The following is a 17,696-nucleotide window of genomic DNA, read 5'->3' on the forward strand; positions in this document are numbered from 1 at the left end:
GCTATTCTGATTTTTAAATACATAAATCACCTACCATTTAAATCTTATTACGCCATGATTTTCATAAGCTATATAACTTTGTTCTTCTAGGGGAGCCTGGAACACTGAAGAATAGAGAAAATAATTTTCTTTGCCCTATCCTATGTCTGTTTCTCAGAATGACCTTCTGACCCCACTATGATGAAGATATAAGCAGTTATGTTCATAAGCACCTGACTCAAGCTAGGATGAACCAGAATTTTTCTCTAGTCTGAGAAACCCTTGGTCAAATTTCAATTTATGCCTCCGAGGGGTTTTTGACACCTACCCCGTAATTAATCTTTTTTTCTTTCTTTCTCATAAATACTCTTCATGTAATTAGGCCCTATTTTTCTTTCTCTTTGGAAAAACAATCAAATATATCATTACTTTTTGTGCTTAAAACACTTATACTGGGACCTGTGCATATCTTCCCAAGAGATAAATCATGTCTATTACAATAAATGAAAGGAATCTTGTCTCAAATATGGTAGTAGCTTTATACAGGTCCATCACTTCTCTCTTAGGATATTTAAAAAGATTAGAACACCTCTCTCCTTTGAAGCATCTGGTCATATCTGTTGATTAGATTGTGAGACTATCTCTATATCTCTACTGCTGCTGCTGCTGCTAAGTCACTTCAGTCGTGTCCGACTCTGTGTGACCCCATAGACAGAAGCCCACCAGGCTCCCCCATCCCTGGGATTCTCCAGGCAAGAACACTGGAGTGTGTTGCCATTTCCTTCTCCAATGTGTGAAAGTGAAAAATGAAAGTGAAGTCGCTCAGTCGTGTCCGACCCTTAGTGACCCCACGGACTGCAGCCTACCAGGCTCCTCCATCCATGGAATTTTCTAGGCAAGAGTACTGGAGTGGCTTTGCCATTGCCTTCTCTGATATCTCTCTACATCCATTCCTAAATCAAAATAAGTCATTTCAGTTAGAGGTTTGTAAAGAATGGTAAAAAAAATTGGTCTCTATTTCTTAGTTTTCTACCAACTCCTATCTTATTGCCTATCCCAGAGAAGAAAGTCATCTCTAATTTTGGTAAGATTCTAAAGCTTCCCTATAAATTTGGGGTTAGAGACAACAGACTCTAGCCTTGTTTTGACTAATCTCTGGAATAGAGGAGACATAAATTGGGGAGCTATGGGTTGCCGTGTCCACTATGTGGCTTAGGAAGAAAAGGACACCAAATCTGCAGTAAGAGAGCAGTGAAGTATTTGCAAAGTGAAGAACAGAGATGAGAGATCAGAAGAATGTGATCCCTGGCTTTCTTAACAGTGCTCCATTCCCTTATCCCAGCCCTTCTTGAGTCCTGCCCTTGGCTTAGTAAGGCACCCTCATAGCTAAATTATAAATTCCCCTTTTTGCTTAAGCTAGCAGATTTGATTTCTGTTACTAGCCAGGATCACTGAAGCCTATTTTTAACTGGTTTTTTTTTTTAGCTTTGGTGAGGTGCCCTTATAATTCTTTAATAAATTATCCTTTTTGCATTAAGTAGAGTTTTGTTTCTGTTACTGTAACCAAAGCATCCTAACCAAATTTTTGTCATTACAAATGAGAAATTAAGAGAACTATACTTTTAAAGCACTTTTCACACTGTCCTGATAGAAAAAACTGAGTTTATTTCTTCAGAACCTAATATATTTGCTTGTTTATTAAAGTGTTACTTTGTATCATAGGTATGTACCCTGTTCTCTTTGAAAAGTCTAATGAGCAGTACATATGAAATTACAGCATGTCTTTTAAAGTGAAAGTGAAAGTTACTCAGTCGTGTCCAACTCTTTGCAACCCTATGGACTATACAGTCCATGGAATTCTCCAGGCCAGAATACTGGAGTGGGTAGCTGTTTCCTTCTTCAGGGGATCTTTCCAACCCAGGGATGGAACCCAGGTCTCCTACATTACAGGCAGACTCTTTACCATCTGAGCCCCCAGAGAAGCCCACATATGTTTTAAGTCAGTGCAAAGTACAGTTTATTATTCATAGCAATAGCCAAAGTATCATCATTTTTGCCTCATTTCTTGAGCCCCAGTTCCCACAGGCAGTGAGAAGAGGCCCAGATAATGTCTGCATAGTGGATTGCATAACAGGAAAGAACACTGAGTTAATGGAAGCAAGTGTTTTATAATGATCAATAAGCATGCCTGCCCTTTGTACCTTAGGAAGCCACAATATATTCTAAGAGTGTTTTGCTCCATATACATTGGTGAAAAGAGTTTGGCGTTCTGTGTGTCTGCTCACAGGCATGCAGAAATATAAGGGATCTGTAATTAACACTGCCATAGGGTATTGGTTACAGTTTATTTTTAAATCACAAATACCTGGAAACCAACACAGACTGGCTTAGGAAAAATATTTTTATTTGTAAACAGAATTCAAATAATGGTTAAGCAACTAAATACAGAAAGTACAAGAACGTCTCTTCTTGGGTCTCAGGAACAGATGGAACAGGGTCAAAGTCCATCAAGACTATTTCTATTTATACCAGTCAAGTTTTGATGAGGGGAAAATAAACCACTATCATGTATGAGAAAGGGGATTTTTAAGAGCTATATCTTAAATAGTTGTAGAAGAAGCTGGGGAAGTAAAGGTTTAGGAGAGAAGTTGGAGGATCAGAGGAGTCACCAGTTACATAATCTGAGAAGCCACCTCGTCCAGCTGCCACAGGGAGCCTGGGGAAGGGAGAAGGAAGACTTGTGAGAATGTCTAGAGGAAGCTGTGCCTCTGAGCAGCAACTGCTTTGACAGTATTTTGTCAACCATCTGGTGGTGACCCTGGGGCCACTGTTTGTCAACAGGGTCAACAGTTAGGAAGAAAAGCTGTATGCGGAGGGAATGAACTGGAAACACAGCAGAGGAGAGTGAGGACAATTTGGAGCCCACTGTCCTCTCTGCTGACACCACATGTAAACATGATGGCCTTCACAGAATAATGGCTTCTGCTTGACGTCTGCCTTCCAAATAGTGCACAGATTACTTTCTTGGCCAACTCTAACCCAGAATCATACAGGGGAAAGTATACAGGGAAACATAATTCTAGTGTAAGGAGTTAACAGAGTGTAAACTATCTCAGTCCACTCATCAATTTGGAATTCATTTGCTAGAGTCCCAAAGAGTCGGACACAACTGAAGCAATTTCACATGCATGCACACATGCACACACACTTTAACAATATTTAAAACTTCTGCATAAAGAAGAAGCAATTGTGTTCTCATGTTCCATGATGAGATGATGCAAGATACCCCCTATAAAAAACAAAGCACCTAGACTCTCCCCAGTGGAGGATACAGAGTCCCACATGTCACTTTGTCCATTTTTGAGTGATGTTTCTCTTTTAGCGAGACAGATCTGCATTGAAATTCTGTAACCTAAATAATGAAATATAAGGTTAGCCGCTATTCACATGTGTTCTTAGAGGAATAAGAGGAAGAAAAGAAAAAGAACTGGTATATATTCATTTCAAGGTAGGAGTGAAATGCCTGTAACTACTGCCATCGTTTTTGTAATTTGTCACATGGTCATTGCTGAGACAAAATAAAATATTTGCCACTGGATTACCAGGAGTAATAGAAGAGTCACTCTTTTTTACGCACTTTCTTTCTTGGACCTGAGAATCCTGGCCAAGAGATAGAGAGATCTACTATATCTTGGTACGGAATACATCTGTCTGGACCATGAAAAGTGTTGCCACTAAAACTGGGTCTTCAAAAAGTCCTCTCCCCAACCCCCATACCATTCTATCAGATTCATGTTTTGGATAAAAGGGAAAATGGTAAGAAAAGTTAATTCCATGAGCACAACCCTACTGACACACCTCATTTGATGTCAAGTAAAATTGTTTTCTGGTCAGAAGCAATCTTTTTGGATACCATGATGGTGAATCAGGTACCCTGAAGTCCAGGGATGGTGGTAATGGAAGAAGCTCTGTGGTCTGGAAAGGCAAATCCATATCCAAAGTGAAATTCAAGTGAGGACACAGGTAATAATTTTCTCATGGTAGAAGTAGTCTGATATAATCAACCTGTTACCAGATGGCTGATACATGCTCCTCCTAGGAACTGGGGAACCAGTGTTAGTCTCTGCTTTGCAAGTGGGGCTCTCAGAAGTGGCTGTAGTCATGTCGGCCTTAGTGAGTGGAAGTCCATGTTCCTAAACCCATAAGTAACTTTCATCCCTTTCAACATGGTCGTTTTCTCCATGAGTCTATTGGGCAAGGACAAGGGTAGTTGTTGGAAGAGACTGACTGACATCCATGGAACAGATCATCTTGTCCACTTAATTATTAGCATCTTCTGATATTGCCCTTTGGGGAGCATTTACAAGGGCCTCCAGTTTATCTTCACATTTTGTGCCCATTCTGAGAAATTTACCTACAAGTATCTTCCTTGACTCCTTATTGGTGATTTTCCAACTGTACTCCTTACAAGTTCCCAGCCATCCCCCCAGATCATTAGCCACTACCAATGAGTCAGTGAAAATCTATACATCAGAATATATAGTTCCTCCAGTCTATAAAAAGAGGTCAGTGCTCAGAGTTATGCCTTCTGAGACTGTCTTTCACTCCTGACCATCAGAGTCATACATGAGCAGGGCTATGGTACTCCAACTCTGAATTTTTAGCTGATGCTGGCACATCATGAAGAAGTATCTTTGAACCAGGGTCAAGTATTTCTCTCCTCAGTCAATTGGTGACAAGTAACTCCACTTGATCTCATAGATACAAGTTGAGAGAAGACCACGTAGCAGGAATCAGAGCCCCAAGAATATTAACCATTTCCTCATACAATTTCTTTGTGCTTTCAGAATCTACTCAAATTCAGTTTTACATGTCTTAATCCGTCTAGTCAAGGCTATGATTTTTCCAGTGGTCATGTATGGATGTGAGAGTTGGACTATGAAGAAAGCTGATCGCCGAAGAATTGATGCTTTTGAACTGTGGTGCTGGAGAAGACTCTTGAGAGTCCCTTGGACTGCAAGGAGATCCAACCAGTCCATTCTAAAGGAGATAAATCCTGGGTGTTCATTGGAAGGACTGATGCTAAAGCCAAAACTCCAATACTTTGGCCACCTCATGCAACGAGTTGACTCACTGGAAAAGACTCTGATGCTGGGAAGGATTGGGGGCGGGAGGAGAAGGGGGCGACAGAGAATGAGATGGCTGGATGACATCACCGACTCAATGGACATGAGTTTGAGTGAACTCCGGGAGTTGGTGATGGACAGGGAGGCCTGGCGTGCTGTGATTCATGGGGTCGCAAGGAGTCGGACATGACTGAGCGAATGAACTGAACTGAACTGAACTGAATGCCATTTTAGATCTATCACAGATCTGTATGCCTAACTTTATCTATTAGTGAACCAGACAACATACAGTTCATGGTGAGCAGCTCAGTTCACCAGTTCAAGATAGCTTGGTGGCCATGGTCACATATTAAATCTTTACTAGTCTAATGGCAAGCTAGGTGTTGTTTCCAAAAGGTGAATAATTATTGGCAGGTGATAACATAGCTTTGTTTGGAATCCTATAAACTCTATTAACCTTATTTGCCTGCTGAAGTCTCCATACAGCTTCCTATCTGATAGATACTTCAAACAGCATAGATCTGCTGGGCCATATGGCCCAAGGGGCAGAACAACTTACTTGGTAACCTGGACCTGTTGCAGAGCCTTCTATTCTTTTGGGCAATATTCAGAACTGGAACTCTTTCAAGTTAACTCAGTGAGTCAGAGTAGCACAACCAAATGAGGTTTGTGTTGCCTCCGGTATCCATTGTACCTCCTAGTGCTTGGAGAAGTCAGATGCAGCAACTATTTTTCCAACTTGAAGCATCTTGTCCATTTCCATCTGGACATGCTCCAGACCACTGGATGCTTAGAATTTACTGAGGCAACAAACCTATGTATTTTGTGGAATTTATTTCCACCTTCTGACGTGCATACATTTTATCAAATTATCTAGAATAGTTACTAATTCTTATCCACCATGGACAATCAGCATGATACCACAAATATCCTGTGGTGTCCATTCATGTGTAACAAAGAAGATCAAGACCAGTTTGGACTAGATTATGACAGAGGGTTAGAAAAACAATATAACCCTTGGGTGGAACAGTGAGGGTATACTGCTGATCCTTCCAAATGAAATAAAACTGCATCTTGTGGTTCATACTAACAGGAATAAAAGCAGGGGATTATTTCCCAGAGGAATAGCAGATACAAGGGAAAGTGTTCATTTTTTTCAAGCAATGAAGCAACACATGAACAGCAGCTTTAATTAGAGGTCTACCTGAATAAATCATTTGGAACAATCCTGTTTCATCTTCTAGAAGCTATTTGTCTTCTGCACAGGCCAGAGAAGCAAGCTGAAAGAAGATAAGAATCACCATTCCTACCTCCTTCAAGCAACATTAATCTTTCTCATCTTTCTATGTGGTTTTGCTTTTGGTTTGTTATTTTGGTAGGGAGAAACACACAGTGCCTTACATTTGGTTTTTGCTACCATAATAACTCTCATTCCATAGGTTAGAGAGCCTACATGGAGATTTTGTCATTTGTTAAGTATGTCTATTCCAATTATGCTTTCTGCAACTGGAGAGAAAACCATGGATTGGGTTTGGATTCACTGGACCTGTTGAGATGGACCCAAACCATAACTACACTAGTGACCTGACCTCCGTAAACCCCTATTTGACTAGTGAACTATGGTGACATTTTAAAACTCCAGTAATTAGTATCAATTCACAACTGCTGCCTCCATTTAAAAAATCTGGTTATTTCCCTTAGCCCAGTGCTGGAAAATGGTTGTACTTATTTGGGGGGACGCCTAGGAGGAAGATTTAGTGTGAATTTTCAGCAGAGCAGCGGGGTCCTTCCTCAAAACCATCTTTTATCCGGAAGGCTCTGGGTCTGAGAAAAAGCTAAGATCTGGGATGTAGTTGAGGAACCACAACTCTATATTGTAGAGATTCAAGCTATTTATTTAGCTAGAGATTTTCCTCCCATTCAAGTCAAGTTAGCTTTTATAGGTTAAATCTGTCTGCACTGTGGTAGACAACAGCTGAAGTGTCTACTTGGCTCTTTCAGCTCTTGTTTTGCCCCTGGACACCTTGGATTATCACCTATGTAACAATTCAATAGTAAGCCATGGCAAAGGACCAAAGATACATTTTCCCAAAGACATACAGATGGCCAACAAGCACATGGAAAGTTGCTCAGTGTCCCTAAATCAGAGAATTTCAAATCAAAACCACAATGAGATGTTACATCACACCTATTAGAATGGTTGTCATCAAGACAAACATAATAAGTGTTAGCAAAGATGTGGAGGAAAAGGAACACTTGTGCACTGTTGGAGGAAATGTAAGTTGGTGCAGCCATTATGGAAAACAGTATGGAGATTCCTCAAAGATTTTAAAATAGAACTACTATGTGATCCAGCAATTCTGGATCATATCCAAAGGAAATGAAAAGCTATCTTAAAGAGGCATTTGTATCTTCATGTTCGTTGTAGCATTAATTACAATAACTAAGACACAGAAACAAGTTTCATCAGTAGATGAATGGATAAGGAAAATGTGGTATATATAGACAGTAGAATAGTGTGTAGGACTATATAGTGAACATCTTGCCATTTGTGACATTGATGGACTTGATGGGCATCATGTTAAGAGAAATCAGAGAAAAACAAATATTGTATAGTCTCATTTATATGTGGAATTTCAAAATACAAAGCTCAAAGAAATAGAGGACAGATGAGTGGTTGCCAGAGGCTTGGGGTAAGGGGTGGAGATGGTCAAAAGGTACAAATTTCAATTTATAAGATAAATAAGTTCTGGGATATAATATACACCATGGTGTTTTTCGTTAACAATACTGTATTACACATTTGAGTGTTGCTAAGAGAATAAAGTTCCCATCACAAGAAAAAAATTGCAACACTTTGGTGATGAACATTAATTATACTTGTAGCAACCATTTTGTAATATATATATATATATATATGAAATCATTTTGTTGTATACCTTAAGCTAATATTGTCAATTACGTCTCAATAAAACTGGGAAATTTTTAAATAAAATCAATTTAAAAAAATATTGAGCCCTGAATTGCATGGCATTTATTTGCAGATTTGGTGTTCCACATCCATTTTAGCAGTCACCAATAGATGAAGGTACTTTTGTGGAAGTCCAGGAACCCAGTGTAGAAGTTCCAAAATACCACCAAAGAAAAATCTGAGAATAAATATTTTGAAAATGGTAAGATAAAGAGTTTCATTTTGCCTATGTCACCTCTCCCTCAAGGTAGCAGGGCTTGCTGTCAGGAGAACCCCACAGCCTGTGATTTTGCCCACAGGAGATGAAGAGAACATGTGAGTGAGCACCTGCTTCTCCCAGCTATGCAGGATGCTGACCAAGAGATGCTTTCCTTTCTCATCCAACTCAGTTTACTAAAGTGATATGCAAGGCTGTGTGACTGGGAGAGGGTGGAAGCAAACTGTGTCCCTTTGATGTACCTATATCAAAGGGACACAACTAACAGCTTCACTCTTCTTTTTACCAGCTGATCTGTGGATTCTATCAAAAAGGCCAATCATGAGACACGGGGAATGCCTTACCCTACCTGGATCATGCTGCTGCTGCTGCTGCTAAGTCACTTCAGTCGTGTCCGACTCTGTGCGACCCCATAGACGGCAGCCGACCAGGCTCCGCTGTCCCTGGGATTCTCCAGGCAAGAACACTGGAGTGGGTTGCCATTTCCTTCTCCAATGCATGAAAGTGAAAAGTGAAAGTGAAGTCGCTCAGTCGTGTCCGACTAGTGTGACCCCATGGACTGCAGCCCACCAGGCTCCTCTGTCTATGCGGAGTACTGGAGTGGCTTGCCATTGCCTTCTCCGACCTGGATCTTGAGAACTCTCAATTCTCTGTGCATCTCCGCCATACCTACAGCCTCCCCAGGCTGGCTCCTAGCATGAGCTTCTATGGACAGTGAGAGCGGGCCCTTGCAGATGGCTAGTAAACAAGCACAGAAAGTCATCCCAACTCTGTGGGACTAGGAAAAGGTTCATAAACTTCAATGTTTCAGGGTAGTGCTAAGGGGAAGGAGGTGGAGTGCTCTCAGCACCGAGTCTGTCTTTGCAGGATTAAGAAAAGGCATAGAATTTTTAGAATTCCCCGTTAAGAGGAAGCGCAAAGTATAGAAATCCATAGAAAAAGTCTTTAAAAGTCTCAGAATTTCTTAGCTGTACAAACAGATGAAGGTACTCTCTCCTGAAGTCAGTCAGTAAATAATGAAAGAGATGACTTCTTCAAATGTGAAGACATCAATACAAGACTTTAATACTAAAAAAAATCAAAGAAATATTACACCATCAAAGGAACACAATAATTTTCTAGTAACCAATCCCAAAGAAATGGAGATCAACAAATTACCTGGCAAAGAATTCAAAATTCTTATTAGTATTACTTTTGGCCACACTGCATGGCATGTGGAAACTTAATTCCCAACCAGGGATCAAACTTGTGCCCCTTCAGTGGAACCACAGTCCTTAGCCACTGGACCACCAGGGAGGTCCCTCAAAATAATTGTTTTAAAGAAACAGTGAGCTGCAAGAGAAGACAGACGATGAAATCAGGAAAATAGTGCATGAAATTAAAAGAAATTAAATTATTTTTTTAAATTCTGCAGCTAAAGATACAATGAAAAAATAAAAATTGTGATAGCATGAACAATATACATAATCAAGCAGAAGAAAAGGCCTGTGAATTCAAAGAGAAGTCATTTGAAATTATCCATCCATCATCACAGGAATATATAGTTTATTCCAGCTATCTAATTTTATACCTCAAGGAACTAGAAAAAAAGGTCAAATTTAGTAGAAGAAAGAAAATAACAAGGATCAGAGTAGAAAAAGGGTACAGACCAAAAAAAGAAAATAATCAATGAAACTAAGAGCTGTTTTTAAGAAAAACAAACAAAATTGACAAGCTTTCAGTCTAAGGAAAAAGAGATTCAAATAAATCAGAAATGAAAGAGAAGACATTACAACTGATACTGCAGAAATACAAAAGACCATAAGAGACCATTATGAACAGTTCAGTTCAGTTCAGTTCAGTTCAGTCGCTCAGTCGTGTCCGACTCTCCGCGACCCCATGAATCACAGCACGCCAGGCCTCCCTGTCCATCACCAACTCCCGGAGTACACTCAAACTCATGTCCACAGAGTCGGTGATGCCATCCAGCCATCTCATTCTCCGTCGTCCCCTTCTCCTCCCTCCCCCAACCTTTCCCAGCATCAGAGTCTTTCCCAGTGAGTCAACTCGTCTCATGAGGTGGCCAAAGTATTGGAGTTTCAGCTTTAGCATCAGTCCCTCCAATGAACATCCAGGATTGATCTCCTTTAGAATGGACTGGTTGGATCTCCTTGCAGTATAAGGGACTCTCAAGAGTCTTCTCCAACACCACAGTTCAAAAGCATCGATTCTTCGGCGATCAGCTTTCTTCACAGTCCAACTCTCACATCCATACATGACCACGGGAAAAACCATTGCCTTGACTAGACGGACCTTGGTCGGCAAAGTAATGTCTCTGCTTTTTAATATACTATCAAGGTTGGTCATAACTTTCCTTCCAAGGAGCAAGCGTCTTTTAATTTCATGGCTGCAATCAGCATCTGCAGTGATTTTGGAGCCCAAAAAAACAAAGTCTGACACTATGCCAATAAATTGGACAACCTAACACTCCAGTGTTCTTGCCTGGAGAATCCCAGGGACTGGGGAGCCTGGTGGGAGGCCGTCTAGGGGGTCATACAAAGTCGGACACGACTGAAGCGACTTAGCAGCAGCAGTAGCAGCAACAGAAGCAGATAAATTCCTAGAAAGATAACCTGCCAACACTGAATAGATAAAAATTGTGAATCACTATGTTATACATCTGAAACTAATAATAATAGTATTATAAATCAACTTGTACCTCAATAAAAAATAGAATAAATAAATAAAATTTTATTTAATTTTTAAAAAGACTCACTCATGAAAAAATAGAAAGTATGAATAGACCTAAAGCTGGTAAAAAGATAAAATTAGTAATCAAAAATCTCCCCAAAATAGAAAAGTCCAGGACCAGATGGTGTACCTAGTGAATTGTACCAACCATTTACAGAAGAATTAATGCCAGTCCTTCTCAAACTCTTCCAAAAAATATAAGTAGATGGAACACTTCAAAGCTCCACTTGTAAGGCCAGCATCACCCTTATACCAAAGACAGACAAGAATACTACAAGAAAAGAAAGTTACAGACCAACATCCCTGATGCACATAGATGCAAAAATCCTTGGCACGGTATTAGCCAACCAAATTCAACAATACATTAAACTAATCATAAACCATAATCAAGTGGGATTTATTCTGGGGAAGCAAAGATGTTTCAGTATTCATAAATCAGTAAATGTGATCTATCATATTAGCAAAATGAACACTAAAAATCATATGATCATCTCAATAGATGCAAAAAAAGCATTTGATAAAATTCAACATCCATTCATGATAAAAACTGTCATCAAAGTGAGTACTGAGTGAATGTATCTCAACATAATAAAGGCCGTATATGACAAGTACACAGCTTATATCATACTCAGTGGTGAAAAACTGAAATTTTTTACTGTTAGATCAAGAATAACACAAGGATGCCCACTCTCACCACTTTTATTTAACATAGGACTAGAAGTCCTGGCTAGAGAAATTAGGCAAAAAATAAAAGGATATCATGTATAGAAAACCCTAAAAAATCAAAATAATTGTTAGAATTAATAGTTACCAAAAAAAAAAACTGTTAGAACTAATAAACAGATTCAGTAAAGTTGCAAGATACAAAATAAACAAACGAAAATCACTTGCCTTTTGATATGCTAACAATAAACTGTCTGAAAGAGACATTAAGAAAGCAGTCCTACTTACAATCACATTAAAAACAATAAAATATTTAGGAATAAACATAATCAAGGAGGTGAAAGACTTGTACACTACAAACTGTAAGCTACAGGTGAAAAAAATTGAACAAGACACAAATGGATTGAAAGAATATCAATAAAACATCCATATTGCACAAAATGATCTACAAACCCAACTCAATCTTTATTAAAATTCCAGTGGCATTTTTCACAAACACAGGAGAAAAAAACTCCAAAAATTTATATGGAGCCACAGAAGATCTTAAATAGCCAGAGCAATCTTAGAAAAACAAAGCTGGAGGCATAACACTTCCTGATGTCAAATTATATTACAAAGCTGTAATAATCAAGCACTGTGGTACTGGCATAAAAACAAACAGAACAATGGAATGAAATAGAGAAGCCACAAATAAATCATGCATATACAACTAATCTTTGACAAGGGCACAAAGAACACACAATGGGGAAAGGATAGTCTCTTTAATAGTGTTAGGAAAACTGGATATTCACATGCAAAAGAATGAAACTGGACCTCTATCTTACGTCACTCACAAAGATTAAAAACTTAATGTAAGACTGGAAAATGTAAAAACTCCTAGAAGAAAACACAGGGGGAAAAAACTCCTTGATGTTGGTCTTGGCAATGGCATTTCATATTTGACACAAAAAGGACAAGCAATAAAAGTAAACAAGTGAGACTATATCAGTTTAAAAGGATTTTGCACAGCAGAGGAAACTGTTAACAGAATGAAAAGGCAGCCTGTGGAATGGAAGGAAATTTTTGCAAACCACCTACCAAATAAAGAGATTAATATCTAAAATCTATAAGGAACTCATATATCTCAATGCAAAACACAAATACTCAAAATTTTAAAATTAGCAAAGGACCTGAATAGGCATTTTTCCAAATAAGACACAGAAATGGTCAATGGTACATGAAAAGATGCTCAGCATCTCTAATCATCAGGAAAATGCAAGTCAAAACCAAAGTGAAATATTCAGTGAAATATTACCTCACTCCAATCAAAATGGTTATTATCAAGAGAGAGTACAAAACAAATGTTGGTGAAGATATGGAGAGTAGAGAACCCTATGCACCGTTTGTGGAATGTAAATTATTTCAGCCATTATGTATGTTCAGTTCAGTTCAGTTCAGTTCAGTCGCTCAGTCGTGTCCGACTCTCCGCGACCCCATGAATCACAGCACGCCAGGCCTCCCTGTCCATCACCAACTCCCGGAGTTCACTCAAACTCATGTCCACAGAGTCGGTGATACCATCCAGCCATCTCATTCTCGGTCGTCCCCTTCTCCTCCCGCCCCCAACCTTTCCCAGCATCAGAGTCTTTTCCAGTGAGTCAACTCGTCGCATGAGGTGGCCAAAGTATTGCAGTTTCAGCTTTAGCATCAGTCCTTCCAAAGAACACCCAGGATCGATCTCCCTTAGAATGGACTGGTTGGATCTCCTTGCAGTCCAAGGGACTCTCAAGAGTCTTCTCCAACACCACAGTTCAAAAGCATCAATTCTTCGGCGATCAGCTTTCTTCACAGTCCAACTCTCACATCCATACATAACCACGGGAAATACCATAGCCTTGACTAGATGGACCTTTGTTGGCAAAGTAATGTCTCTGCTTTTTAATATATTATCAAGGTTGGTCATAACTTTCTTTCCAAAGAGTAAGCGTCTATTAATTTCATGGCTGCAATCAGCATCTGTAGTGATTTTGGAGCCCCAAAAAATTAAGTCTGACACTGTTTCCACTGTTTTACCATCTATTTGCCATGAAGTGATGGGACCAGATGCCATGATCTTTGTTTTCTGAATGTTGAGCTTCAAACCAACCTTTTCACTCTCCTCTTTCACTTTCATCAAGAGGCTTTTGAGTTCCTCTTCACTTTCTGCCATAAGGGTAGTGTCATCAGCATATCTGAGGTTATTGATATTTCTCCCAGCAATCTTGATTCCAGCTTGTTCTTCTTCCAGCCCAGCGTTCCTCATGATGTACTTTCCTCAAAAAATTGAAAACAGAATTTCCACATGTCCAACAAACCCAATTCTGAATATATATCTGAAAGTGAGTATCTTGAAGAGATATCTCACCTCCATGTTCACTGCAGCATTACTTATAACCAAGCTATAGAAACAACCTAAGTACCCACTATTGAATGAGTGGAGAAAGAAAATATGGTGTGTGTGTATATATACATATGTATATGTGTTCAGTTCAGTTCAGTCGCTCAGTCGTGTCCGACTCTTTGCGTCCCCATGAATCACAGCACACCAGGCCTCCCTGTCCATCACCAACTCCCGGAGTTCACTCAAACTCGTGTCCATCGAGTTGGTGATGCCATCCAGCCATCTCATTCTCTGTTGTCCCCTTCTCCTGCCCCCAATCCTTCCCAGCATCAGAGTCTTTTCCAGTGAGTCAACTCGTCGCATGAGGTGGCCAAAGTATTGGAGTTTCAGCTTTAGCATCAGTCCTTCCAATGAACACCCAGAATTGATCTCCTTTATATACATATACACATAATAATGGAATATTATTCAGCTACAAAAAATAAGAATATCTTGCCATTTGCCACAATGGATGACCCTGGTGGGCATTATGCTAAGTGAAATAAGCCAAGAAGAGAAAGCCAGTTTTATGTAGTATCACTTATACATGGAACTAAAGAAAAAAAAAATGTCATAGTTATAGAAAAAGAGTAGAATTGCATTTGCCATGGATTGGGGAAATGGGGACTTCCCTGGTAGCTCAGACAGTAAAGCGTCTGTCTACAATGCAGAAGACCTGGGTTCAATCCCCAGATCGGGAAGATCCTCTGGAGAAAGAAATGGCAACCCATTTCAGAGATGTTGGGCAAAGAGTACAAACTTTCAGCTATAAGATGAATAAACTCTAAAGATCTAACATACAGATAGTGACTGCAGTTAATAATACTGTATTACATGATGAAATTTTATAAGAGAGTTGATAAGATTTCTCACCATACACACTTAAAAAAGTGTAGCTATTAAGGTGAAGGACATGTTGATTAAATTAATTGTAAATATTTCACAGTGTGTTAACGTATCACATCATCATGTATACCTTAGCTATATATAATTTTATAATAATAAAATTATACTCAATAATTATATTTGATAATAGTATTCAATAATTATATGATTTAATCAATTATATTTGAATGATATATAATACATGCATATGATGTATATATTATATATAATATGTTCAATTCAATATAGCTAGAAACAAAGCTGGAGAAGACAATGGCACCCCACTCCAGTACTCTTACCTGGAAAATCCCATGGACGAAGGAGCCTGGAAGGCTGCAGTCCATGGGGTCACTGAGGGTCGGACACGACTGAGTGACTTCACTTTCACTTTTGCTTTCATGCATTGGAGAAGGAAATGGCAACCCACTCCAGTGTTCTTGCCTGGAGAATCCCAGGGACAGGGGAGCCTAGTGGGCTGCCGTCTATAGGGTCGCACAGAGTCAGACACAACTGAAGTTACTTAGCAGCTTAGCAGAAACAAAGCATATCCCAAAGTTGTTTCATAAATTCTATGGCTTCAAGAAACTGTCAAATGCTCTTGAATATCATAATATCTTCATCAGCATCCCAAAGATTTAAAAAAATAAAAAGATAACAAACTTGTGTTCTTTGGGAAAAACAATATTATCTGGTGTGCTTGTTTTTGTATTTTAAAATAGAGAAAAGTACCATAAAATTATAATAAAAAGTCATATGTAAATTCCCAAAGTAAAAAAATATTGATGTTTTCTCAAAAAAAAAAAAAAAGTGATTTGTTAGGCGGCATCCAGATGAGCCTCTAGTCTAGGCCTAATAAGTAAAGCTCCACTCCTAAGGCATTCCTATTCTGAGAAGTCCATGTGATGCCTCGTGTAATATGATGTCTCCCCACTCCAGCTTTGCACACAAAAATATTCCCAGCCCTAGGTGAATGTGGAAATTGTTTGGCCTACTGCTTTCTAACAGACATTCATCAGCCTCGGGTAGTTTTCCTCATTTGCTTTCATGACTTAATGCTCACCCAAGGACACAGGGGGCGCCCTCAGTAGATCTCCCAAGTTCTTTTTTGTGCATTCTGCCTGTCTAATTATAGCTGCCTTCGCCTCCAAAACTCAGTATCTATTTCCACAACTCCAGACCACCAAAATCTGAATTTCCCTTCTCTGCACTGCACTGTAGAAACTTCCTCCAGGGGGTAAGTTGAGGAAATCAAAGTATTTCCCAATTCTCAGGGTTTTCACAGTCCTTCAAGGCCTATTCAACGTCTAAAACATGTTTCACTTAGTTTGTCTGGTTTTCTATTTATGTGGAAAGATAAATCTAGTCCCTATTACTACCTCATAGCTAGAAGTATAAGTCCCACCTAACTCTGGTTTTGCATTTCTCAAATCTATCTTCTTCCTTATAAAGTCAGAGTGATATTTTATAAATGCAAATCTAATATCATCTCTCCTCATGTAAAGCCCCTCAATTGCTTCCACCTGACACTAATCCCCGTCCTTCAACTCTAGGCTCCCGTCATCCCTAAGCAGTCCTGGAATTCATCAGGCTGTCTCATGCACCTATTCATATTTTACTCCCCACTCCTTTAGCCTTTAAAAGATAGCTCTCTGTGGTCAGAGGGTAAAACTTCCAGTTATAAGAAGAATAAGTTTGGGATATCTATTGTACAGCATAGTGATTATAGTGAATAACATTGTACTATATACTTTATGTTGCTAAGAGAGATCTTTACCATTCTTACCATAAAAAAGAAATATTAGTATGTGAGATGATACAGGTATTAGCTAATGTCATGGTAGTATTCTTTTTGCGATATAGAAGTGTATATAACATCAACATGTTTACACCTTAATATTACACAATGTAATATATCAATTATATCTCAATGGGGAAAAACAAGGACAGCTCTCTGAATCCTTTATGAGGACTTTTTTAACCACTCCTTGCACCTCAGTTCAGCTCAGCCACTCGTCATGTTCAACTCTTTGCAACCCCATGGACTGCCGCACGCCAGGCTTCCCTGTCCATCACCGTTTCCCGGAGTTTGCTCAAATTTTTGTTTATTGAGTTGGTGATTCCATCCAGCCTCTCATCCTCTGTCATCCCCGTCTCCTCCTGCCTTCAATCTTTCCCAGCATCAGGGTCTTTTCCAATGAGTCAGTTCTTTGCATCAGGTGGCCAAAGTACTGGAGTTTCAGCTTCAGCATCCATCCTTCTAATGAATATTCAAGACTGATTTCCTTTAAGATTGACTGGTTTGATCTCCTTACAGTCCAAGCGACTCTCAGGAGATCTGGCACAGTCAATTCCTCTTCATTTGTACTGACATTTTATCTAGTACTAAATTCAATTGTTGTTATTATTACTATCTGTTACTACTACCATCTGTTCATCAACACACACATATATTAAAATTAATTGTGGGCAGGTGCTACAGAGAGTTGGAGGAGGAAATGGCAACTTGCTCCAGTATTCTTGCCTGGGGACTCCCCATGGACAGAGGAGCCTGGCAGGTCACAAAGAGTCCTGCCAGGGTATGACTGAAGTGACTTAGCACACTACAGAGAGGGATAGAGGAGTGAGGCGCTGGCACCACATATTCCCAGCCCTGTCTTCTACCTGTTGGGCTGGACTGGCCACCCTCAGGGGCTCTGCACTACCACCAGACCCTGGATACCCCCAGAG

General features: G+C 39.5%; 1 pseudogene; it reads left to right on the top strand.

Annotated features, from left to right (window-relative positions):
* The first annotated feature begins 4,140 nt into the window (after positions 1-4,140).
* LOC129540327 (serine/threonine-protein phosphatase 1 regulatory subunit 10 pseudogene) overlaps positions 4,141-17,696 on the top strand; it is a 61,703-nt pseudogene continuing 48,147 nt past the window's right edge.

The sequence above is a fragment of the Moschus berezovskii genome, chromosome 4, assembly GCF_049115385.1.
Source record: "Moschus berezovskii isolate FMDL1 chromosome 4, NW_MosBer_1.0, whole genome shotgun sequence".
Lineage (NCBI taxonomy): Eukaryota > Metazoa > Chordata > Mammalia > Artiodactyla > Moschidae > Moschus > Moschus berezovskii.